We start from the raw sequence: 24873 nt of genomic DNA on the forward strand, positions 1-24873 counted from the left end.
CCCATTGGCGAAGTCATAAGTTGTGCACATCGCTCTCTCCAGGAGGTTGGCCGCCTATCCTAGATCTTCCCATTTCCAAGAAGATCCCGGGCTCGATCTGGCTTTCTTTTTCGTTTTCCAATCTTCTGTCCTTCATTCTTGCAGATGCAAATCATAGATGACCTAGTGGCATTTATGCCAGACCAGAGCATTCTTCTCAAGAAAAGAAAGCTTGCAACGCCTTGAGTGGACAGATAATTACGGCCACTAGATCCTTCATACTCTTACTAAAGTACACGAGTGAGAGGTCCCTTTCTTTCCTACTACTGAACCCGCGAGGGACTATCCTTTCTATCGCTTGCCCTTGCCTTTCACTCTCATTTGGTCTCTTTCTTCTAAAAAATAAAGCGAAGCAAAGCGCATGGCGGCTGTAGGACGGCCGCCTATAGGTGGTAGGGTAGGGTGGGTGGTACCGCTCTGCGGCCAATCTTCCTAACCGCGCGCGGGCCGGGCTTAGAGCGCGTGAAACTCATCACTACCTCGTAAGGGCTTGGTTCCGGAAGATGACCTGATGGAGGAAGACTTGAAGGTTGGTGAGTCAAGCACTCCAGCTTCAAAGGAGCATCTTTGCATGAATCAACACTAACTCCTCAGTCAGCTGACCTTCTATTTCGGAGATTAGAGCAGAAGAACTCCCTTTCATTTCCTCTTGTAGTTTTGTTTGTTACTTTTTCTTGATTTCATTTGGGCTGGGGCACTTTTGGACCTGACCATGTACAGACTCTTTTATTTATCTTATAGATGGTCCTTGACCCTGCTACTCTTTTACTTAAAAAAAAAAAAAACAATCAGGTTAAAACGGGACTGTGAAGTAATAACTGAGGCAGCGGAAATAAAGAGAATGTCAGGAAAGTCTAGAAGTCAAAATTAGTCATTTAATAACAGACACAGTAAAGTAAAACAATAGATGGTTAAGTTTGATACTCACTGTTGGTCATTGATACTTGGCTGACAAACTCATTGTCCAATCTTTGAGCAACTAGCACCTTCTTAAAAAAACAGGTGTCAGGAGGATTAGTTACATGGATTACAATCCAACATACTATCAACTTCAAAAAGAGTAAGACATACTGCACTAAGTACCAGTTGATGGGTGAGAAGCGTTGGTTGTTGGAAGTGTTGCTCCAACTTTAGGAATCATTTATGGAAGCAGAGGACCAAAGAACAGAGGCTGCAAGAGTAGCAACAACTTAGATGTACAACATCAAAATAGAAGTGCTTCACCGATTTTATAGACCACAAGGTGCCTTTTATATTATTTATGACAGAAAGCAAATGGGAGAGATATATAAAAGAGATCTAATTGCATATACGTTCACAAACACTTACAGTATTTTGACTCGCAGCAAGTGGAGTGCTTGAAACATTACAAAGTCCTGGTGGAGTAGGCTGAGACTGCTTTAGGCAATTCAAGCATGAAGTGGATTGTGGAGCGCCTCCTGTAGTTAAAACAGGAATGGGAGAAAAAGAGTTCTTTTGATCAAAAACATGGGCGGATGGTTTTGGCTAACAAAGGATATGTGGAAGGTGAGACTGAACATGGAGATAGAGAGGCAGATGATGATAAAGACCATGGATTCCTTAATGGAGGAAAGGTGGAGGTAGTGGAAGAATTGGAAGCTGGTTTTAAAGGTGCAAACGGACCTGAATGGATCCACAGAGAAAAAGAAACATCTGAGGCATTGGATTACACTCTACTTCCAGTGCCACAGGAGTTTAACAATGATGTATTGGGGAGAAATATATGGGAAATGGACTGCTGTGACTTCGGAAATGGGGTAGATGCAGTTGCTGTAGAATTTTCATTTGATAGTGTCATGCCCTGTTCTTTCCACTGCAAATGTACTCGGAAAATGGAAATAAAAAGGTTGATCAACAGTTGATTGGTTAAATACTGGTGATTTGAAAGGCCTCGTGTTGTCGATGACACCAAATCCCTGTGTGCCGGAAACACTAAATGAAGAACCACAATTCTGACCTGCAAATTCACCCATGAAGTATAAAAAGTGTTAATGAAATACAAGGTAGATTTCTTTGTTATCTACAGATAAGAAAACATGTTAAGGATACCTTTATGGTAGTCCTCAAACCTCAACTCCTCCTGGCTTTTATCTTGATAAGTCTGCATTCCATAAATGGATTGAATTTCTCCACCACCGGGTCTATTTACATTAGCGAGTCCAATTGCAAGCAAAACGAGAAAAAAGACATAAATTAGCCATTGGATATTTAGCTATACCACAAAATGCCAATATAAGGAAGACAGTATCAGAATAGCTTTTATTGGGTGTTTGCAACTCATCAAGGGCATAACTCTAATGTGTATGATATAATTTGTAAGATTTGAAATATCAATCATTTTAGCTTCTACTTCTTCCATTTCTTCTAAATGTGTTTGGTATTGTATAACAACCCAATGGAGTTAGATCTGAGTAAGGTATATGTCACACCTCTGGAGATATCACCACCATAGCACATTAGAAGAAGACATGAAATGTTTCATTGGTAGCAACCTGTAATATGAGTCCAACGTACCAAAAAAACAGAGAATGGAACTTTGTATTTCAAATCTTTGCTCACCGTAGCTAAAGAAAGAAGGGAATACAGGTAGTCCTAGATAAAAGTTATCAGAGCGAATGCAAAGAAAATCATATTGATGCAACAGGGATTGTCCCCATACAACTTTTGCTCATTCTAGTAGGCCACATCATTGCTAATCTGGATCTCCATATTAATGAAAAGAGAACCTACCTCGAAGATGTTGCACATCAGTTGTTTGGGTGGTAGAATATTAGATAGACCAACTTCTAAGAATGTAACTCCTGTAATGCAAAAAAATAGATAAGAACAATCCCGGGGGCATTCTTATAATAATACGAATATATAGAAGAATATGCGCAGACCTTACCACTACACCTCGTGGAGGCAGAGAGGTTATTTTCGAAAGACCCTCGGCTCAAGTGCATCAAATCAGGTACAAAAAAGGAGACAATAATGGAGAAATCATTGGTTGATTCAGTGAGAGGCAACCACCATTGGAACAAAACCCTCAGATCCCTGTAGCCTCATTCTTTCGCTTATGCGCTTTTGCTTTATTCATTTCCCAGAACTTTTGTTAATATAGTACCCTGAAGATGTTAGAATACTCCGTCCGTTAAAATTGACAAAAGGGTTATAGGGTTTCTTACAGTAATGGAGTCCAGTAAATTGAGGCTCAGATCTGTGCTTAAGCTCAGGCAAAAAGCGAGTCTAACCACGCCATGGCTGCAAAAACCACCAGAAAATCTGGTGGCATGCCCCGCCAAGATACGGGTTGGATAACGTCAAATGCCCGACTAATCAGCTCAGAAGGGAATAAAAATTGACATAAATCATCATCACCTCTTTCAAGCCGTCTGATTATAATCACCCTCATCGCTTCCACCAGATCCACGGGCAACATTCAATGCTCTGGCGGAAGCATTAAAATAAAGAAAAAAAAGGTGGAAGGGTATAGAAACCCTTTGACGATATATAACAACAAACCAAGCAAGCTGTTAATAATATACTCCCTGCAATAAAATTGATAGAAGGATAGTTGGGATTCTTACAGTAATGCAGAAATCATTGGCTGAATACAGAGAGAAGCAATCACCCATTCAATGAAAAATCATCAACTATCTGTAGCCTTATTCTTTCCCTTTTGAGATTTTTCTTTATTCATTTTCCCAACCGGTTAGTTTCCCTAAACTGACAGAGAAAGTTAGGCTCAGATCTGTGTGAAGCTCAGGCAAAAAGAGAGTCCAACAACGCCATGGCTGCAAAAATCACCAGAAAATCTGGTGGCATGACCCGCCAAGATACAGGTCGGATAACCTCAAATGCCCAAATAATCAGCTCAGAAGGGAATAAAATTGGCAAAAATCATCATCGCCTCTTTAAACCATATGCTCACGTCATCAGAAGGGAATAAAGCATATGCCCTCATCATCAGAAGCAGCAAACAAGGGAACATAAGAATTCATTGAAGAGCCTCACCGGTCGCTGCCTTTTTTGCAAGCAACACAAAAATTCGCAGGTGCAATTAGTCTAAACGATTGAAACTGTGTGAAAGCACGACTTGCCATCGTTAGTCACTTAGCTATGATGTTCTCAGCAGCCCACCTCTACTGATCCTCAAAACATTAACAAAATCAGAAAAGAAAAACCATATAATTCTCCATTCTCTTACATGGTATTATCTTCCAATTTTAAGAAACAAACAAAGTCAAAAAGTCTACACCATGTAAATGAAAATGGCCAGTGAGGGCGTTTACGAAAGTCTGTCAAATTGAGTGTGTTCATTTAGTGACAAATCAAGAACAACTCCACATCTTTCCATTCAATACGTAGTAAAATCACAGAGAGTATTGAAACTTTGAAAGGGTATTTTTTCTTAAAGAGTTCCAAGAAAATGTGACAATATAATATCAAGTTATCGAACTTTCCTTCTTTCTTTTTTTTATGGATGGAAGAATAGCAATAGATTTAGGGTTGTACCTCGATGGCTGTTGAAAACCAACAGCTAAACAACCCTTGTGGAATCATACAAGATGACCCCTGAGAGAGTGAGCCTAAAAAAATAAAAACAAATTCTCGAACACCCTTCACACACACTGCAAGAATAACAACATAATTTTCTTTAAAGAATTTCTTGAATTTCCTTAATATGTGCAATGCCAATATATTCTTGAAAACTACAATTTCCTTAAAATATGCATGCAAGAATTCCAAGATAATCTGATTTAGGGTTCCAAGATAATCTGATTTAGGGTTCCAAGATAATGAGTTCTCGAATTTTCCCTCTTTCTTTTTTAAAATGGATGGAAGAATAGCAAGATAATGGGAAGAGCAGTAGCATTACCTGAGCAGATGGTGTCTCTTTGATCGGACATCGTCACCGGAACAATCCAGTGGCATACTCTTGAGATGCCGGTAGCGTATATGATGGTGGTGATTTCTAAAATGCACAGGTGTTGTCGCTTTTATAGTTTTCGAACACGCGGAAAAAAATTACTTAATAACGCGGAGTGCTCTAAAATGCGCCGTTAGCGTATATGATAAGCGGACTCGTTTATAGTTTTCTAGTTAATACACGCGGGAAAAAGAAAAATTAATTCATACAAAACATATTTTTTGTTGTAAATTTTTATTCTAGTACTTATTTATTAAAAATAAAAAGAGTTTCTTGCATTGATAATGTGAAATTCCTTATCATCATGAACTTGTACAATTTTCATAGTTTGATTCAGAATATGAAATTTATGATTTTAAATTTCATTCCTAAGTTTATAAATTAATATTTTATACATATTAAATAGATTTCTTAATTAAATATAGATTTAATCCAAAAAATATGGATCCAACTATTTCAGAGACTTTATTTATTTGTAAAAGTATAAGATTATTGAAACTGCAATGAAAAAATCAATTTTCAAGATGAAACTCAATCTTAAGTTTTAGTTCTTCAGAATTTCAACTTAAAATTATACATTATACAAAACGTCAAGTAAGATATAAGAAGCATAATAGCCACAATATGTAATTCCCGAGAAAAAACTTCTAATTGGATCACGAACAAAAATTTCTCTACCCTAGTCAAGATTATCAAGTGAACAAACACGTGCAATTTCTATTCATTAATTTGCCTTTGGTCAAAAAACAATAATTTATAACACTATACTCACACAAGTTGCAATAAATTCATCTTGCAATGGAAAAATACAAATGAAGAGCTACCAAAGCTAATCAAGAACCCGACTTTCATAATGCAGATGCAACTGAAGAGTTGTTGCCTATCAATGCATTAAGGGAAAACCATTCCAATATACCTCATCCTTGCAAATTCCTGGAACATGTATAAAAACTCAATTTTATTTTAGAAAAAAAATATGCAAAATCTCTTGAGTGAAAAAACTATAGCAAAATGGTGTTCAAATCCTTAACAACTGCCTCTAATAGGGCCCGTTCCATCTCTCTGCCTATCATATCGACAACATAGACAATTCGATGATGGGAGTGGCCCCCTTCTCGAGCTAGATGCAGATTGCCATCCTCCACATGATCGAACGAACGAAACACCCAGTTCTCTAATTTTCTCAGGTCCTTCTGTACACACAACCTGAAGAACGGAGATGCACTTTAAAAGAACGAAGATTTTAGAAGAGTAAACTAAAAACGCTATTTTGGAGTAATAAATCAGTCATCTTGTAAGTTTCATTTAGGACATTGGTTGCATACTACTATATGGACCAAGTTTTTCCCAAGTGAGAAGAAGATATCAGTTGTGATGTCCCACCAATCAAGCACAACATAAAACTTCCTTAAAGTCAATATATACTTAACGAGATAAACAAAGATAGCATAGATCAAACCAATTGGTGACCCTTAAAAAAGTGGTGCTGATTTAGGGAGTGCTAATCATACCTTTATGTATTCTCATTTAAAAAAAAACATAGCACTATGGTACAAACTAAATGAAATCTCACTATCAAACTGAAAGAGAAAACAGGTTTATTTCCAGTTTTATTCTTATTTCTTCCTTCTTGCATGTCACTTTCACGCTCTTCTCCAAATGTTCAAATACATAAGTAAACGATCTGAGCCGTGAAGAATAGGGGTTCCACTTCTCTTCAACTTTCTTCAGTTTCAACTTTTAAGCACTTACATCAGAAGTTAGGAATAGGCATAGAGCCTTTCTTGTAGTATTGTTTTCTGGCACTTCAGCTTCAAATTGAAAACAAGCCTAACTGCCCCCATTGCTCTTACACTTCTCCAATTTTCGGGAGTTCTACATCCTGCAGCAAAAGCCGTCTAAACAGAAAGTTCCTGTGGCTTCAACCTGAAAGATGGATCGAGAATTTCCTATTCATCCAACCAAGTAGTCTGGGGAAAAAATTGGAAAAGAAATAGTTCCCAAAGAGAAAAAGCTGAAAAACTGGCAACTACTTTACGGAACTTACGAGACTATAATATTCTGTGGACGTACTCTAATAACAATTGAATGGAAGCAAGTTAAAGATTAAAGAACACATGCACTTGCAATGTTCACCGGGCTGTCTTACAAATCAATATAGTTCATACAAATAGAATTTGGAACTTACATTCCTCTCATGCATCGCCAATTCGCCACCAGCATCACACCTTTTTGCAGAAAACTCTCCCTACATAAATTTACTTATCATAAAATTTTGAGTTATGGTTTCAAGCTAAATACATTTCAAGAAATAAGCTACTAAAAGGAGGAATCTGTAAACTACAACATTGAAAAGAAGAATTAAAAAAGGGGAGTGGGATTAATAAAAAAAAATCATTTTATGCTCCTCAATTCTCATTAACTCTCCAGCTCCGCCTATTTTAACGTCCTTAGAGGGAAGGGACGAATCGATCAAAAGAAGAAATAGAAAGAATTATAAGTATTACTCCGGTTTATCTATTCTCTTTTTAAGTACAGTATCCTCATTGCACATGTTAAGTACAGTACTGCAAGCTTTGAGGAGCCCCGTCGAATTAGTGCACTTGTACTATTATTAGTTTATTATATAACACTAAGTGCATCTAGTATAATCACTCTCAAATTTATGATTAGTTAAATTAGTGTACCTTAAAAAGTAAATCCCTTGCTACTTAATGGAGAAGCTTCGCGTCGGAAACATTGAGAACTTGACCACCAATATATCTTTTTTCCAAGATGAACCTTGCACCGTACCAGATAGCCATCGCATAGCTGGAGTACATAATAGCAAAATGTGACCCAAGACCTAATCCACTTGCCAGCCCTTCATTTGAACCTGAATGGTAATCTTTAATTAGGGACTCGTTATAGCTGGCCACAACTTGCTTCTCCCCTGTAAAAGATGCAGCCTGAGAAGGAAACAAGATACATCTCATCTACTGGTGGTTATTTTCTGAAAAGAAAGTGAAACAAAGATTGTTTTACTCCCAATATAAATTTCATCAGAGCATGGGCATCACAATAATTTAAACTTATAACATACCATTTTAAAGGAGCCAATTGTCTGTTCAACCACCGTTGCTGCTTTGGCATAAGCATCTTATCCATGGGACTCCATCCTAGATAGGATGAGGGACATCACTCCAGCAAAGATGACAAGTAGAGGAATGATGGATAACTTAACAAGTGTGAGAAGCCAGCCTTTAGTAAATGCAATGACAAAGCCCGCAAAGAACGTTGATATCAGCTGTACAAATTTCCCTACCTGCCGCAGTTAAGGAAATAATATCAAGTATAGAAAGAGCAATCATATCCTCACAAAGGATCTTTTATGTACAAAGCAAATTCCTATGTAGTGGTTTCACAAAGAAGGGCTTAGTAGAGTTGCTTTTCAGCATGACTACCTACTCGCCCATTGCGTCTTGTTTAAGAACAGCGTCACCAGACATGCGCCCCACCACCTCTCCCATATTGGTTTCCTTATCACAGAAAGCTAAATCTTGCTGCAAAATAGTTTTCAGATAGACTCCTTATTCGAGAAGGCTGTCTTTCACCAGAGATCATCCAACAAGGGACCTCTGAACAACACTCATATTAATTTAACTTCAATAATAATTCAAAATTGCCTATGCTTAGTAAAGGCGGAATGAGAACTTACAAAGAAATGCAGCTGCCTAACATCCCAAAGCTAAGTAGACAAATTTCAATGAAACCTATATGGAATTACACGGATAATTAGAAGATCTCATTTTCAGGATGGTACTACTCAATCAACAATAGATAAAATAAGGACTTAGAATATTTAAAAAATGTTCAAAGCATAATCCTGGAGACTACCGCAAGCACATCTTTGTTATTTTGATTTTGTCTGAAGGAGTCGGTCCATTCTCCAAAAAGAATCGTCATAATGGGCAGGGACAATCCATTGCCGATAGTTGCAATAGTTTCAATGATCATCCAAACTATATCAGTAAACTAACAAAGGAGGAGCTTGTAAAAAGTAACTGTCTCCATTTGTTTGGTCTTGTCCGCATCCTGTTGTCCTGAATTGTTTTCAGCCAGAATTTGCCATCCTGGATTATGAGGAGGCTTCATTGAGTCTTTCCCTTCAAACCGTTCCCTTCAATCATAATTAAAGAGTAATTTGTTTTGTCACAAAACCAATTTAGACCTGCCGTGGCAGGCTAATACTCAGACTTGAAGAGTAATTTTTTTTTGTCACAAAACCAATTTAGACCTGAAGGAAATCATCAGTACAATGGATTTAGTTGTTTCTAAAAAGGTTCTTAAATTTTAAATTTTACCTAATAGATTATGATTTTTCTAGCTAAGACATTTTCTCAAACACCAGGTGAACGTCAGATATCTTTAAACAAAGAACGTACTTCTCTGTGTTGCTAAAACATGGGAAATTGGTGAAGATAAAAAGTTGTGTCAATATATAGAAACAGATTAGAAGCCACATAAACAATATATCAACTAACTAGAACCAACTATGCAAGACCCACAAAGAAAGCATAAACACGGAACATGCCCAGATTCAGTTATCAAGAATATGCAAGAATGCAAGAATATATTGAAAAAATGTGTTTTTCAAAATATGAGAAAAATTTCTTGTTGTCAAGAATCATGGTTATGGAGAGACCCAACATACAAGATTCCAGAGAAGCACAAGATTCAGTTATCAAGAAAATTACTTACATTGGGAAAACCCAGAAACACAAGACAATATTTTACTTACTTGGAGCGGTATTACTCAAGGAAAATATCGACATTTTTTTGAGACAGAGAAAGCATAGAATAAGAGCAATATTTTTTTGAGACAGAGGAAGCAAATAAACGGCAATGTATTGGAATGGTGCTATATAAATAGAGTTTAATCTCTGGGCAAAGTTTATTTAGCTTAATACCCTTTTTAAATTATATCATTATTTAAAAAATATACCTTAATTATAGTATAACATTTATAAATATATGTAGCTAAATTGAAGAATCACTATCAGAAATATCAAAAGTGAATAAATTAAAGATTAAATAATTTAACATTAGTCAATATAGAAATATATGTAGAAGAAAAAGGATCGATATTATTCAAGAAAATAAAAGACGTAAATAAAATCAATAGAAAAATAAAAGAAAAAAAACAATGAATGAAGATAAAAAAACAATTAAAAAGAAGTTTAAATACAAGGAAATTTTTTTAAATTTTTTTTACGTGTATTAATTTCAAGATAAAGAAAATAAGATGGTTTTAAAAAATTAATTGTTAAAAAATAAAATAAAATTTACTGATGTGACAAACACGTGTATACAAACGCATCCAACTTACTTGGTTGAAGGCGGTACATCAGCAGAAAAAGTACGCGAAAATACAAAAAAAAAAATCAATCATAGTTCAAAAATACTTATGCATTTTCCCTTTACTATATTTTTTGTTCAAAATATTTTTGTCATTAGAGTTTTAGCTAAAAAAGACCCTTCAACTAATACAATAGCTATAAAAAAAATGTCCTTTTTATTAATAATTTTTAAAATAGGTTAACATTATTTGAGTTTTTTATTCTTTATTTCACTATTTTGTTCATATTAAAAATAATTATTTTCCAACAATAAAACTTATTACATCATTTGAGATATTTATTCAGAACCACACAACATCCTATAAATCTATATTTTATATTAAAAAAAGGGCCCAAAATTTTAAATTTTACAAAACAAAATGAAAAGATTATCTGTATCATATAAAAGAAAGATAATATATATTACAAATACTAATTACTAATTTATTGGACTGAGCGCATCTTTATAAAATTATTTGAAAGTTTAATGGTCCCCACCCTAATGTTCATGGACGAGGAGAAGGTGGAAGACTTACTACTACACATTCCACATAAGCTAGAAAATCCTGAGAATACTACTCGTGTGACAGAATCAACTTGCCTCAAATGAGCTTTTAGAAATGAAAATTTGAACTCACAATTAGAAGTGTGACACCCTAAATTTCCACTTCCACTGGATCATAAAAAACAATTTTTGCATCTTGCTCTACTGTTTTCTTAATAAGCCTCTATACTTATTGACCATTGGTCCATCTCTGTACTCCTTCCCAGTCGATTTGTTGATGCATCTGTCATTAAGAAGAGTTATCTCAGCTGGCTTGTTTAAGCCTTGTCCAACTGGAGGTTTCTTGCTCTCATCCATATAGATTAATTAGATATTAAGAAGAGTGATCACCTCACGACAGTTGAAATTGATAGCAGAATCAAGATCAAGCTTCCGGACATAGAACTTGATGCTTCCATACCCATGTCTTCCTACCACAAAGTCCTTCACGTGGCAACAAAAACCAGCTTCTTCCTTCTCCTTTGATATCAACTCCTCCATAGGAGGAACTATGTAGTAATCAGCACGTTGGAGCTTCGGCATTATGCCATCCACATCCTTATCATCGCCATCATGTTAATCATCGCCAAAATTAACATGATGCATCTCTTCAGGCTCTAACTTGGGCTTAGCACCAGCTTTGTCTCTGTCATGCATCCCTACATTTTAAACAGAAAAGCGAATTGTTACGCAATTAAATAGCAAACTTGGTTAGTTTGGTTCATAATTAATCTTGGAACTTGTAAAATAGCAAGTCAACTTTTATATCCTTGGATATACTCAAATAGATAACAGATGATAATTTTTCTAGTGTCCAAAGCTTGTAAAGAATCACCAATCCGTGAAGTTAATTGGTTTTAGTTTGAACTATAAGATATTTGAGGCTTTGAGCTTAAGGAAATGGGATCTTGATGGATCAGGCATAAAGTGGTACATATTAGATATTAAGTAATCCACTAAAACATTACATGCAAGTATGATAATTGACTTATGCATCTATTAGAATCCAGCTTAACAATCAACGAAAGGAATACTCAATAAAAAAGAAAGCTTACTGTTTATAGATGAATCAACCCCCAGTGGAAAATCTGAGGTAGGACGAACCCAGTCCCTTGGATTTTCCCTTGGTATGATGATGACTTCGGTCCTTAGTACACCAGAAGTGTTTTCTTTATCCATGAAAAAGGGTACCTACATAAAAAAATATTATAGTCCTATTAAATTTTTCAGTGTTTTACTGGAATTAGAGGAAAATATGGACTTTGTCCTGTATTTTTCCACCAAAAGGATACCCCAATTTGCAATCTTTGCATATGATCCGTGTTTATCATATTTGAATTGAACTTTCGGTCCATCAAACAAAGCATGTCCACGAACTACTAAACATGTCTCACATAAAATTATACTTCTCATCTTTGGTTTATCACTTGTAGGTTTGTATTTCTGAGGTGGCAACCTATGCTGACTTAGAGATGAATGTCGAATCAGCAACGCAGATCTTCATCTGACCGGAGCAAGGTTGTTAGAAACCTGCAACTTACAACAGAAGAATCTTTCATAATAGCCTACAACTTTTATATTCACCTTAAACATAACCAAAAAGAGTTTAAAAATCATAGTGAAGCTAGAAAAACATAATCATGCCTGATACTTTGAAGAGTTTGTTTGGAACTTGGACAACTATATTGATATTTATATCTTATTGGAGAAATACTGGAATTAATTGATATAAACCTACTTGATGCAGTAAAAAGCAAACAAATATAAAGCGAAAGGCCAGCAAATAGACGCAATTACACCTACCTTGACAGGAAAGCATCAACAATCAACATAATAAAGGTAATAAACAAATCTGTCATTCAAGGTGCATAACATTTATAGCAATAGTAATGAGACATCCCAGTAACATCATGTAACTGCTAGTGAGTATGATGTTTGGTTTGGGACCAGTGAACACATCCAGCAGCAACATTAATTATAATTAGTGGTTCAGAAATGTGAAACTTACAAGTAAACTAGAAATTCCATACTGGATGGATATTGCCAAATTCGGGTGCTCAACCTAGATTTGGACTGAAGGTTGTGTTTCAGCAGGAGGCATAATTGGTGACGGATTCACTTCCATGATTCTCGGAAAGTAACACCTGAAAACATGTTAGGTATTGCTACTGCATGAGAAAGCACAAATAAAAGGATAATGGAGGCAAGAAAAAGAAGAGACAGAAGAAGAATAAAACGATCAGGTTAGAGGGAAATTGGGAAATCCCTTGGCGCATCTCAGTGGAGGTGAACTGTATTAACAACATAAGATCTATAATATCAGCAAGAGTACAACATTCCTTTAGGGAAGGAAATACTCTAGCTGATTTTTTTGGCTAATCTTGTTTCCTGTTTTGCAGGTGATTTTCAATTTAATCATTATCAAGATATTCCTAACACAGGCAGAAGGATCCTTCAACTAGATAAAGTGGGAACTCCTAACATAAGAAAATTTTCCGATGTAATATCAAAATCTAACAGCTAACAGATTCACATATTTGTGCAGGTCTATTTAATGCTCTACACTGAAGTTAAAACAGTTTTACCACCTAGATTGCTACTCAAGACTGAAGACATTTCATAAGATTTGTGTATCCGCACCTGTGAGATTTTCTGGGTGTTCCTTCGATAACAAACCAAGTCATGGGTACATCTAGCCTCTTTCCTGTCATAACCCAGCTCTGGAATCTCAGTATCACCTGCATCAAGATGGACAGAGTTAATTCATCTCTAAAATAGCAATGAATTTCATTTATCTGTAGATTTGATGGTGGTATTAACCCCATTTGAGGTTCAGCCCATTGATCTATGGAAAAATGGAAAGATTATGCTTTAGAGAGAGAGAGAGAGAGTTTCTGCGATTTATACTCAACTGATGAAATGGAAGCTCTAATCTCCGAGATTGATAATAAAGAAGTTTAGATCGAGATTGGAGAAGCTTAGTCAAAGCTAAACGGGCAGATTCAGAAGATGAGGACTCGAGAAGACCCTCTCTGCTCATTTTTCTTTCCTCTTTGAGCTCAGCTGATGCAATTGGAGATATGAACTCCGAAATTGATAGCTTAGATCGAGATTGGAGAAACTTAGATTGTAGCTGATGATATCGAAGCTGAATGGGAAGACTTAGAAGATGAGGATTTGAGAAGACCCCTTGTCTGCTCACTTTCCTTTCATTTCCTCTTGTAGTTTTGTTTGTTACTTTTTCTTGATTTCATTTGGGCTGGGGCACTTTTGGACCTGACCATGTACAAACTCTTTTCTTTATCTTATAGATGGGCCTTGACCCTGCTACTCTTTTACTTAAAAAATAAAAACAAAAAAAACGATCAGGTTAAAACGGGACTGTGAAGTAATAACTGAGGCAGCGGAAATAAAGAGAATGTCAGGAAAGTCTAGAAGTCAAAATTAGTCATTTAATAACAGACGCAGTAAAGTAAAACAATAGATGGTTAAGTTTGATACTCACTGTTGGTCATTGATACTTGGCTGACAAACTCATTGTCCAATTTTTGAGCAACTAGCACCTTCTTAAAAAAACAGGTGTCAGGAGGATTAGTTACATGGATTACAATCCAACATACTATCAACTTCAAAAAGAGTAAGACATACTGCACAAAGTACCAGTTGATGGGTGAGAAGCGTTGGTTGAGAAAAGTGTTGCTCCAACTTTAGGAATCATTTATGGAAGCAGAGGACCAAAGAACAGAGGCTGCAAGAGTAGCAACAACTTAGATGTACAACATCAAAATAGAAGTGCTTCACCGATTTTATAGACCACAAGGTGCCTTTTATATATTATTTATGACAGAAAGCAAATGGGAGAGATATAAAAGAGATCTAATTGCATATACGTTCACAAACACTTAATAAATCCTTTGGGAGAAACCTTTAACCTTGTGAGAGCACATACTTTACTTTGTGAGAGATATCGCTATAGTAAGAAAATACCTTAATCATTTTGGGAGAGACGTTTTACCTTTTTGTGAGATGAACCGTTATAGTAGACATCATAGTAAATATCTTAAACATGGGGAGAGGGACCTTGTACCTTTGTGAGAGCGATCGTTAACCGACATAAACCATGTGACCTATAACATGGAGTCCATAGTGCACCAAATAGACTAATAATAACCGACCATCCCAGGTCATAGATTTATGAGTCTAGAACAGGGAGTACATAGTGCACCAAATAGACTAATAATAAGGAAATATGACCTTACTCGTTCCAATTAAACTCACATTAACCTTAAGAAACATTTAATCAAACACTTTATGAGCATGACTTCGTAAGGGAAGACCTTTAGTATGAACAAGTCTTAACTCACCTGAAAGCTTTAAATTCAATTCCCTTTCTTCAAGTTTCGAGAGTATTCAACAGCTCACAGGCTACGAATATAGAGCTAAGATCATCAAGACATACTCAACTAACAATAGCAAGTTCTGAAACTACTTCAAAGCTTAATTGAGAACTTCATTCACTTTTATGATTATGTTTCTAATCTAACTCTAGTTTCCATTCTCAAAAACTCAATAACGTTCTTAATACCAATGACTTATGGTTATTTTAATAATCTACATCCCAAAAGATATACTCGACTAATTAGAAATTCTATTAAGGTCTGAAATTCGCCAAAATATTTGATGGCTTCGTCCAACACAGAAAAGAAGTATCTTCCCCCCATTTCTTTGGTATTTTTATTAACCTTGTAACATTCCTCAAAATGCTCACAAGTTTCTTAAAAATGCCTTGGGAATAGGCCGCTCACGTAATACATTATCCTTAATCTTTTTGGCAAATCCGAATTCGAAATATCGATCAGGGGGACAAAACCTGTGGGAAAATGCCCTCGGTGGATTTTTAGGACCCATATATCGAAAGATAGATTTTTCAAAGAAACTGCGCAAAACGACGCGGACTTGCTCCCGTTCAGTGCAATTTTTCCCGAGTCAAAATCTGGTCAAAATCTCATTCGCTCAAAATTGGCCTATTAGGGAACACCTCCACATCACAGACCAGGGCGATGGTTTTCGTCCGAATTCAGTTTTAAGTAAGGGCACTTTAGACTTTTTCCCTAATTGATAGTTAATGAACCTAGACGTTCTTAGGACCTAATTTAGCTCTATAAATTAACCTAAATTTCTAATTAAGTAAGGGCACTTTAGACTTTTCCCTAATTGATAGTTAATGAACCTAGACGTTCTTAAGACTTAATTTAGCTCTATAAATTAACCTAAATCTCTAATTAAGCTTTTCTATCCAGCGGTGTTTGTGATGAGTCCTCATTTATCGGGGACTAGTCATCGAGTTGGCTATTGTTTTCAAAGACTTTTGTTATATTTCATATTAAGGATGAGCTAGGGACATGTCTTATCCCCCGCTCATGCTCATGAGTAGAGGCATCTAGTTGGATAAATATTTCGAGTCTATGTTGTCATGTGACATTCTTCAATTTCTATTCATGGTTTAGACTCTCTTTTACTTTATCTTATGTATGCTTATGATGTGTACAAAAGGCTTGGTTGGAGCCCTTCGGGGTTTCGATCGCCGTGTTACAACTAGGCCCTAGGTCGGATCGTGACAACTAAGTGCCACCGTAGGATTTCCCCTTTTGGCCTAGCTATTGGATCCACATATAGCGTATGTATGACCCGCTTAGCGAGGTAGAGTTTACCTTGGCAAGTAGATTTCCTTTTTTCTTCGTTGTATGGGGAGGCAACGGGATTCCATGTTATAGATCGCATGGTATTATTGTCGGTTATGGTTCCTATCCCACATATGTACGATATCATATGTATTTTCATGATGTCAATAATGTTTTTCAAATGCTTTGGTCATTATGATTTTCTCATGACTTTACTTATCTCATCTTATCATGTGTTTTACCTGACCATTGCATTTCATGATTTACGTTGCATGTCATACCCTCATACTTAGTACATTCCAATGTACTAATGCATACTTTTTTGCCTACATTATCTCATAAAGTAGAGGTTGAGGTTGAAGGTCATATTCGTCCGCGTGGCTAATTAAACTTTCCTATCCGACGGTGTTTGTAGTGAGTCCTCATTTATCGAGGACTAGTCAGCGAGTTGGTTATTGTTTTCAAAGACCTTTTGTTATGTTTCATATTGAGGGTGAGCTAGGGACATGTCTTAGCCCCCGCCAATGTTCATGAGTAGAGGCATCTAGTTGGACAAATGTTTCGAGTCTATGTTGTCATGTGACATTCTTCGTTTGATATTCATGGTTTAGACTTTCTTATGATGTTTTCAATTTTAATTTACCTTATGTATGCTTATATGATATGTACAAGAGGCTTGGTTGAAGCCCTTCGGGGTTTCGATCGCCGTGTTACAACTAGGACCTAGGTCGGATCGTGACAAACTTGGTATCAGAGCACAAAGTTCAAGTGTCCTAGGGTGTCCAACATGCCACGTCAAATAGAGTCTTATTCATGGGTGTGAAGCGCGCCATACTTATGAGTAGAAGGCTATGAGGCGTCTTAGGAAATTGCAACAGAAGGATGTGTCCTAGTCTCTCGGGCCCTCTTCTCCATTTACTGGAATTGAAAGACTTAAAACACCCTTGCCAAACCCTCTTTTCATGATCTCATTTAATCACAGTTTGGGCTTTAAGGGTATACAACCCAATTATCTTCGGAAATAATATTTGGTTACTTTACTTATGTAAGTATTGTATCCTTCTAGCATCTTATTACGTCATTAAGTCTGTAGTTACTGAAATTGGAAGCCTAGGAACTTATAGGGCATTACAAAGATATCTCCACAAGACTTAAAATCAATGTTACCTATTATCAAAACAATCGTACCAATTCTTACTCAGAATCAGGATAGGTTGTTGTCCTCATTTTTCTGATACGACCTGATGATAATTCAATAAGTTACAGATTCCAAGTTGAAATGACACTTCAATGAATTATTAGACAATCATTACCTTATCACGCAATTCTTCCAAACGAATTTGCTCATCTGCAGCATGGTGTAGAACATGACAATGACTGTAATGTTCAACAAAGATAAATGCTAGAATTAAAAAAACATCACAAACCTTGACTATGTAAAAAGGAACACACATTTATTTTGACATAGACCTAGGTTTCTACACAAGATTATACTCCACCAGACGGTCACAAAGTGATGAAGCAAAAGATAAAGCACCCTACATCACTCTTCTTTTCTTCAGTGATAACACAAAATTGCAATACAAGAGAGTAAGACATTATTTGTTAAAGTATTAGTTATGACGTTATAATAATGTAAAAGCTGTTATGTTGTAAAAAATGATGTGCGGAATATTAGGCGGTGAATAATAAATGAGTAATGCTATGCAGGGACTATCTACATTAAAGGGTATTTTTGCCTATAGATACTCAAATCCATGCATTGTTGACAAAAGTGTTTTTATTCCATAACTTATCCCGCATAAAATAATACCTGCATAAGTCATGAGGATATTAATAATGAACAATTAAATACAGCCAACAAATAGTGCATTAGTTATGTCGAGCTTATTTTTTCTTATGCCGATAACTGAGTGCCACATAGTTATGTCGGATAACCTCAAATGCCTGAATAATCAGCTCAGAAGGGAATAAAATTGGCAAAAATCATCATCGCCTCTTTAAAGCATATGCCCACGTCATCAGAAGTAGCAAACAAAGGAACATAAGAATTCATTGAAGAGCCTCACCGATCACTGCCTTTTTTGCAAGCAACACACAAATTTGCAGGTGCAATTAGTCTAAACGATTAAAACAGCATGAAAGCATGACTTGCCATCGTTAGTCACTTAACTATGATGTTCTCAGCAGCCCACCTTTACTGATCCTCAAAGCATTAACAAAATCAGAATAGAAGGCCCAGATTGACCTACAAGTTTGAAACTCCTAAGAATATGACCCATCCCTCTACCCTGATCCCACTCAAAAATCAACATACAGCTGGATGTCACCATGTCCGAAAGATAGCAAGGCTCCAAGAAGATTGATGTAGCAAATATCTAGATTTATGAAAATTGAGGTAAATGTGGAAAAAAAGGTTGCAAAATTCCATTTAAAGGTAAGCAGAAACGATTGGGTAAGCAAAAACCAGGAGTCAAAGTTCAAACATGAAGAGTTGTCAGTCTTAGAAGCAGCAAACATGTTGTAATGAGAAATACAGCACTTCAATCAGTAAAACAAATATGTACGACATGTCCTTGTTAGCATTGGTCTGTTTGGTTTTGCAACAAAAAGAAGCTAGAAACGTGGTTTTGCATTGTTCTCCCATAATCAATGGGAGAGAGTAATTTGTTCTCCGGGAATAGCTGTGACGCAAGGGCCTTATAACTGTTAGGGGGTCCTTTTTAATACTTTGAAATCCTATATGAGTAATAAATAGTGATGTTTAGCCAGTTTTAACCTATTTATTTCACCCACATTAAAGTTTCAAAAAAATGATTTTATCTCACTTAACTTGATTGAATCCATTATCGATTCAATAAATCTAAGTAAATTAAAGTAAATTGTAGTTTTGTTTTCCACTTATTCTATATTTATTCTCCCGTCGGATTTATCGTTTTTCTAATTTCTTCTCTCGCCGAGTGTGAAAGATTACCTTTTGATGTACCAAAAGCAGAAGAAGAATTAGTAGCAGGGTATCAAACCGAATATTCAGGTATCAAATTTGGTTTATTTTACATTGCTTCATATCTGAAACCAGATTAGATCAGAGTACAGCTTTAGAGGGAAGAATAAAACGATCAGGTTAGAGGGAAATTGGGAAATCCCTTGGCGCATCTCAGTGGAGGTGAACTGTATTAACAACATAAGATCTATAATATCAGCAAGAGTACAACATTCCTTTAGGGAAGGAAATACTCTAGCTGATTTTTTTGGCTAATCTTGTTTCCTGTTTTGCAGGTGATTTTCAATTTAATCATTATCAAGATATTCCTAACACAGGCAGAAGGATCCTTCAACTAGATAAAGTGGGAACTCCTAACATAAGAAAATTTTCTGAAGTAATATCAAAATCTAACAGCTAGCAGATTCACATATTTGTGCAGGTCTATTTAATGCTCTACACTGAAGTTAAAACAGTTTTACCTCCTAGATTGCTACTCAAGACTGAAGACATTTCATAAGATTTGTGTATCCGCACCTGTGAGATTTTCTGGGTGTTCCTTCGATAACAAACCAATTCATGGGTACATCTAGCCTCTTTCCTGTCATAACCCAGCTCTGGAATCTCAGTATCACCTGCATCAAGATGGACAGAGTTAATTCATCTCTAAAATAGCAATGAATTTCATTTATCTGTAGATTTGATGGTGGTATTAACCCCATTTGAGGTTCAGCCCATTGATCTATGGAAAAATGGAAAGATTATGCTTTAGAGAGAGAGAGAGAGAGTTTCTGCGATTTATGCTCAACTGATGAAATGGAAGCTCTAATCTCCGAGATTGATAATAAAGAAGCTTAGATCGAGATTGGAGAAGCTTAGTCAAAGCTAAACAGGCAGATTCAGAAGATGAGGACTCGAGAAGACCCTCTCTGCTCATTTTTCTTTCCTCTTTGAGCTCAGCTGATGCAATTGGAGATATGAACTCCGAAATTGATAGCTTAGATCGAGATTGGAGAAACTTAGATTGTAGCTGATGATATCGAAGCTGAATGGGAAGACTTAGAAGATGAGGATTTGAGAAGACCCTTTGTATGCTTACTTTCCTTTCATTTCCTCTTGTAGTTTTGTTTGTTACTTTTTCTTGATTTCATTTGGGCTGGGGCACTTTTGGACCTGACCATGTACAGACTCTTTTATTTATCTTATAGATGGTCCTTGACCCTGCTACTCTTTTACTTAAAAAAAAAAAAAAAACAATCAGGTTAAAACGGGACTGTGAAGTAATAACTGAGGCAGCGGAAATAAAGAGAATGTCAGGAAAGTCTAGAAGTCAAAATTAGTCATTTAATAACAGACACAGTAAAGTAAAACAATAGATGGTTAAGTTTGATACTCACTGTTGGTCATTGATACTTGGCTGACAAACTCATTGTCCAATCTTTGAGCAACTAGCACCTTCTTAAAAAAACAGGTGTCAGGAGGATTAGTTACATGGATTACAATCCAACATACTATCAACTTCAAAAAGAGTAAGACATACTGCACTAAGTACCAGTTGATGGGTGAGAAGCGTTGGTTGTTGGAAGTGTTGCTCCAACTTTAGGAATCATTTATGGAAGCAGAGGACCAAAGAACAGAGGCTGCAAGAGTAGCAACAACTTAGATGTACAACATCAAAATAGAAGTGCTTCACCGATTTTATAGACCACAAGGTGCCTTTTATATTATTTATGACAGAAAGCAAATGGGAGAGATATATAAAAGAGATCTAATTGCATATACGTTCACAAACACTTACAGTATTTTGACTCGCAGCAAGTGGAGTGCTTGAAACATTACAAAGTCCTGGTGGAGTAGGCTGAGACTGCTTTAGGCAATTCAAGCATGAAGTGGATTGTGGAGCGCCTCCTGTAGTTAAAACAGGAATGGGAGAAAAAGAGTTCTTTTGATCAAAAACATGGGCGGATGGTTTTGGCTAACAAAGGATATGTGGAAGGTGAGACTGAACATGGAGATAGAGAGGCAGATGATGATAAAGACCATGGATTCCTTAATGGAGGAAAGGTGGAGGTAGTGGAAGAATTGGAAGCTGGTTTTAAAGGTGCAAACGGACCTGAATGGATCCACAGAGAAAAAGAAACATCTGAGGCATTGGATTACACTCTACTTCCAGTGCCACAGGAGTTTAACAATGATGTATTGGGGAGAAATATATGGGAAATGGACTGCTGTGACTTCGGAAATGGGGTAGATGCAGTTGCTGTAGAATTTTCATTTGATAGTGTCATGCCCTGTTCTTTCCACTGCAAATGTACTCGGAAAATGGAAATAAAAAGGTTGATCAACAGTTGATTGGTTAAATACTGGTGATTTGAAAGGCCTCGTGTTGTCGATGACACCAAATCCCTGTGTGCCGGAAACACTAAATGAAGAACCACAATTCTGACCTGCAAATTCACCCATGAAGTATAAAAAGTGTTAATGAAATACAAGGTAGATTTCTTTGTTATCTACAGATAAGAAAACATGTTAAGGATACCTTTATGGTAGTCCTCAAACCTCAACTCCTCCTGGCTTTTATCTTGATAAGTCTGCATTCCATAAATGGATTGAATTTCTCCACCACCGGGTCTATTTACATTAGCGAGTCCAATTGCAAGCAAAACGAGAAAAAAGACATAAATTAGCCATTGGATATTTAGCTATACCACAAAATGCCAATATAAGGAAGACAGTATCAGAATAGCTTTTATTGGGTGTTTGCAACTCATCAAGGGCATAACTCTAATGTGTATGATATAATTTGTAAGATTTGAAATATCAATCATTTTAGCTTCTACTTCTTCCATTTCTTCTAAATGTGTTTGGTATTGTATAACAACCCAATGGAGTTAGATCTGAGTAAGGTATATGTCACACCTCTGGAGATATCACCACCATAGCACATTAGAAGAAGACATGAAATGTTTCATTGGTAGCAACCTGTAATATGAGTCCAACGTACCAAAAAAACAGAGAATGGAACTTTGTATTTCAAATCTTTGCTCACCGTAGCTAAAGAAAGAAGGGAATACAGGTAGTCCTAGATAAAAGTTATCAGAGCGAATGCAAAGAAAATCATATTGATGCAACAGGGATTGTCCCCATACAACTTTTGCTCATTCTAGTAGGCCACATCATTGCTAATCTGGATCTCCATATTAATGAAAAGAGAACCTACCTCGAAGATGTTGCACATCAGTTGTTTGGGTGGTAGAATATTAGATAGACCAACTTCTAAGAATGTAACTCCTGTAATGCAAAAAAATAGATAAGAACAATCCCGGGGGCATTCTTATAATAATACGAATATATAGAAGAATATGCGCAGACCTTACCACTACACCTCGTGGAGGCAGAGAGGTTATTTTCGAAAGACCCTCGGCTCAAGTGCATCAAATCAGGTACAAAAAAGGAGACAATAATGGAGAAATCATTGGTTGATTCAGTGAGAGGCAACCACCATTGGAACAAAACCCTCAGATCCCTGTAGCCTCATTCTTTCGCTTATGCGCTTTTGCTTTATTCATTTCCCAGAACTTTTGTTAATATAGTACCCTGAAGATGTTAGAATACTCCGTCCGTTAAAATTGACAAAAGGGTTATAGGGTTTCTTACAGTAATGGAGTCCAGTAAATTGAGGCTCAGATCTGTGCTTAAGCTCAGGCAAAAAGCGAGTCTAACCACGCCATGGCTGCAAAAACCACCAGAAAATCTGGTGGCATGCCCCGCCAAGATACGGGTTGGATAACGTCAAATGCCCGACTAATCAGCTCAGAAGGGAATAAAAATTGACATAAATCATCATCACCTCTTTCAAGCAGTCTGATTATAATCACCCTCATCGCTTCCACCAGATCCACGGGCAACATTCAATGCTCTGGCGGAAGCATTAAAATAAAGAAAAAAAAGGGTGGAAGGGTATAGAAACCCTTTGACGATATATAACAACAAACCAAGCAAGCTGTTAATAATATACTCCCTGCAATAAAATTGATAGAAGGATAGTTGGGATTCTTACAGTAATGCAGAAATCATTGGCTGAATACAGAGAGAAGCAATCACCCATTCAATGAAAAATCATCAACTATCTGTAGCCTTCTTCTTTCCCTTTTGAGATTTTTCTTTATTCATTTTCCCAACCGGTTAGTTTCCCTAAACTGACAGAGAAAGCTAGGCTCAGATCTGTGTGAAGCTCAGGCAAAAAGAGAGTCCAACAACGCCATGGCTGCAAAAATCACCAGAAAATCTGGTGGCATGACCCGCCAAGATACAGGTCGGATAACCTCAAATGCCCAAATAATCAGCTCAGAAGGGAATAAAATTGGCAAAAATCATCATCGCCTCTTTAAACCATATGCTCACGTCATCAGAAGGGAATAAAGCATATGCCCTCATCATCAGAAGCAGCAAACAAGGGAACATAAGAATTCATTGAAGAGCCTCACCGGTCGCTGCCTTTTTTGCAAGCAACACAAAAATTCGCAGGTGCAATTAGTCTAAACGATTGAAACTGTGTGAAAGCACGACTTGCCATCGTTAGTCACTTAGCTATGATGTTCTCAGCAGCCCACCTCTACTGATCCTCAAAACATTAACAAAATCAGAAAAGAAAAACCATATAATTCTCCATTCTCTTACATGGTATTATCTTCCAATTTTAAGAAACAAACAAAGTCAAAAAGTCTACACCATGTAAATGAAAATGGCCAGTGAGGGCGTTTACGAAAGTCTGTCAAATTGAGTGTGTTCATTTAGTGACAAATCAAGAACAACTCCACATCTTTCCATTCAATACGTAGTAAAATCACAGAGAGTATTGAAACTTTGAAAGGGTATTTTTTCTTAAAGAGTTCCAAGAAAATGTGACAATATAATATCAAGTTATCGAACTTTCCTTCTTTCTTTTTTTTATGGATGGAAGAATAGCAATAGATTTAGGGTTGTACCTCGATGGCTGTTGAAAACCAACCCCTAAACAACCCTTGTGGAATCATACAAGATGACCCCTGAGAGAGTGAGCCTAAAAAAATAAAAACAAATTCTCGAACACCCTTCACACACACTGCAAGAATAACAACATAATTTTCTTTAAAGAATTTCTTGAATTTCCTTAATATGTGCAATGCCAATATATTCTTGAAAACTACAATTTCCTTAAAATATGCATGCAAGAATTCCAAGATAATCTGATTTAGGGTTCCAAGATAATCTGATTTAGGGTTCCAAGATAATGAGTTCTCGAATTTTCCCTCTTTCTTTTTTAAAATGGATGG

The 24873-nt window shown here is 36.5% G+C and overlaps 2 long non-coding RNA genes and 1 pseudogene across 13 annotated transcripts; all 3 read right to left on the minus strand.

The window, feature by feature from the left end:
- Window positions 1-813: 813 nt before the first annotated feature.
- On the minus strand, window positions 814-5008 carry LOC129872847 (uncharacterized). Of its 12 annotated transcripts, XR_008762595.1 has the most exons (9): window positions 4922-5008; window positions 3630-4673; window positions 3421-3489; window positions 2948-3324; window positions 2791-2861; window positions 2110-2201; window positions 1369-2017; window positions 1123-1210; window positions 814-1025 (listed from the first exon to the last, which is right to left on the minus strand). It is a non-coding gene; the product is annotated as an uncharacterized LOC129872847 (long non-coding RNA). The 12 variants fall into 12 exon arrangements; XR_008762590.1 differs by having other exon boundaries at window positions 2948-4187; window positions 4558-4673; XR_008762593.1 differs by having other exon boundaries at window positions 2948-3489.
- Window positions 5009-6343: 1335 nt separating this feature from the next.
- On the minus strand, window positions 6344-9790 carry LOC129872850 (uncharacterized). The gene is made up of 8 exons (XR_008762604.1): window positions 9753-9790; window positions 8849-9131; window positions 8670-8724; window positions 8416-8589; window positions 8055-8272; window positions 7660-7920; window positions 7161-7220; window positions 6344-6898 (listed from the first exon to the last, which is right to left on the minus strand). It is a non-coding gene; the product is annotated as an uncharacterized LOC129872850 (long non-coding RNA).
- Window positions 9791-10731: 941 nt separating this feature from the next.
- Window positions 10732-24134, minus strand: LOC129872786 (nuclear pore complex protein NUP98B-like; annotated as a pseudogene).
- Between the last annotated feature and the right edge of the window lie 739 nt (window positions 24135-24873).

The sequence above is a fragment of the Solanum dulcamara genome, chromosome 11 (genome assembly GCF_947179165.1).
Source record: "Solanum dulcamara chromosome 11, daSolDulc1.2, whole genome shotgun sequence".
Lineage (NCBI taxonomy): Eukaryota > Viridiplantae > Streptophyta > Magnoliopsida > Solanales > Solanaceae > Solanum > Solanum dulcamara.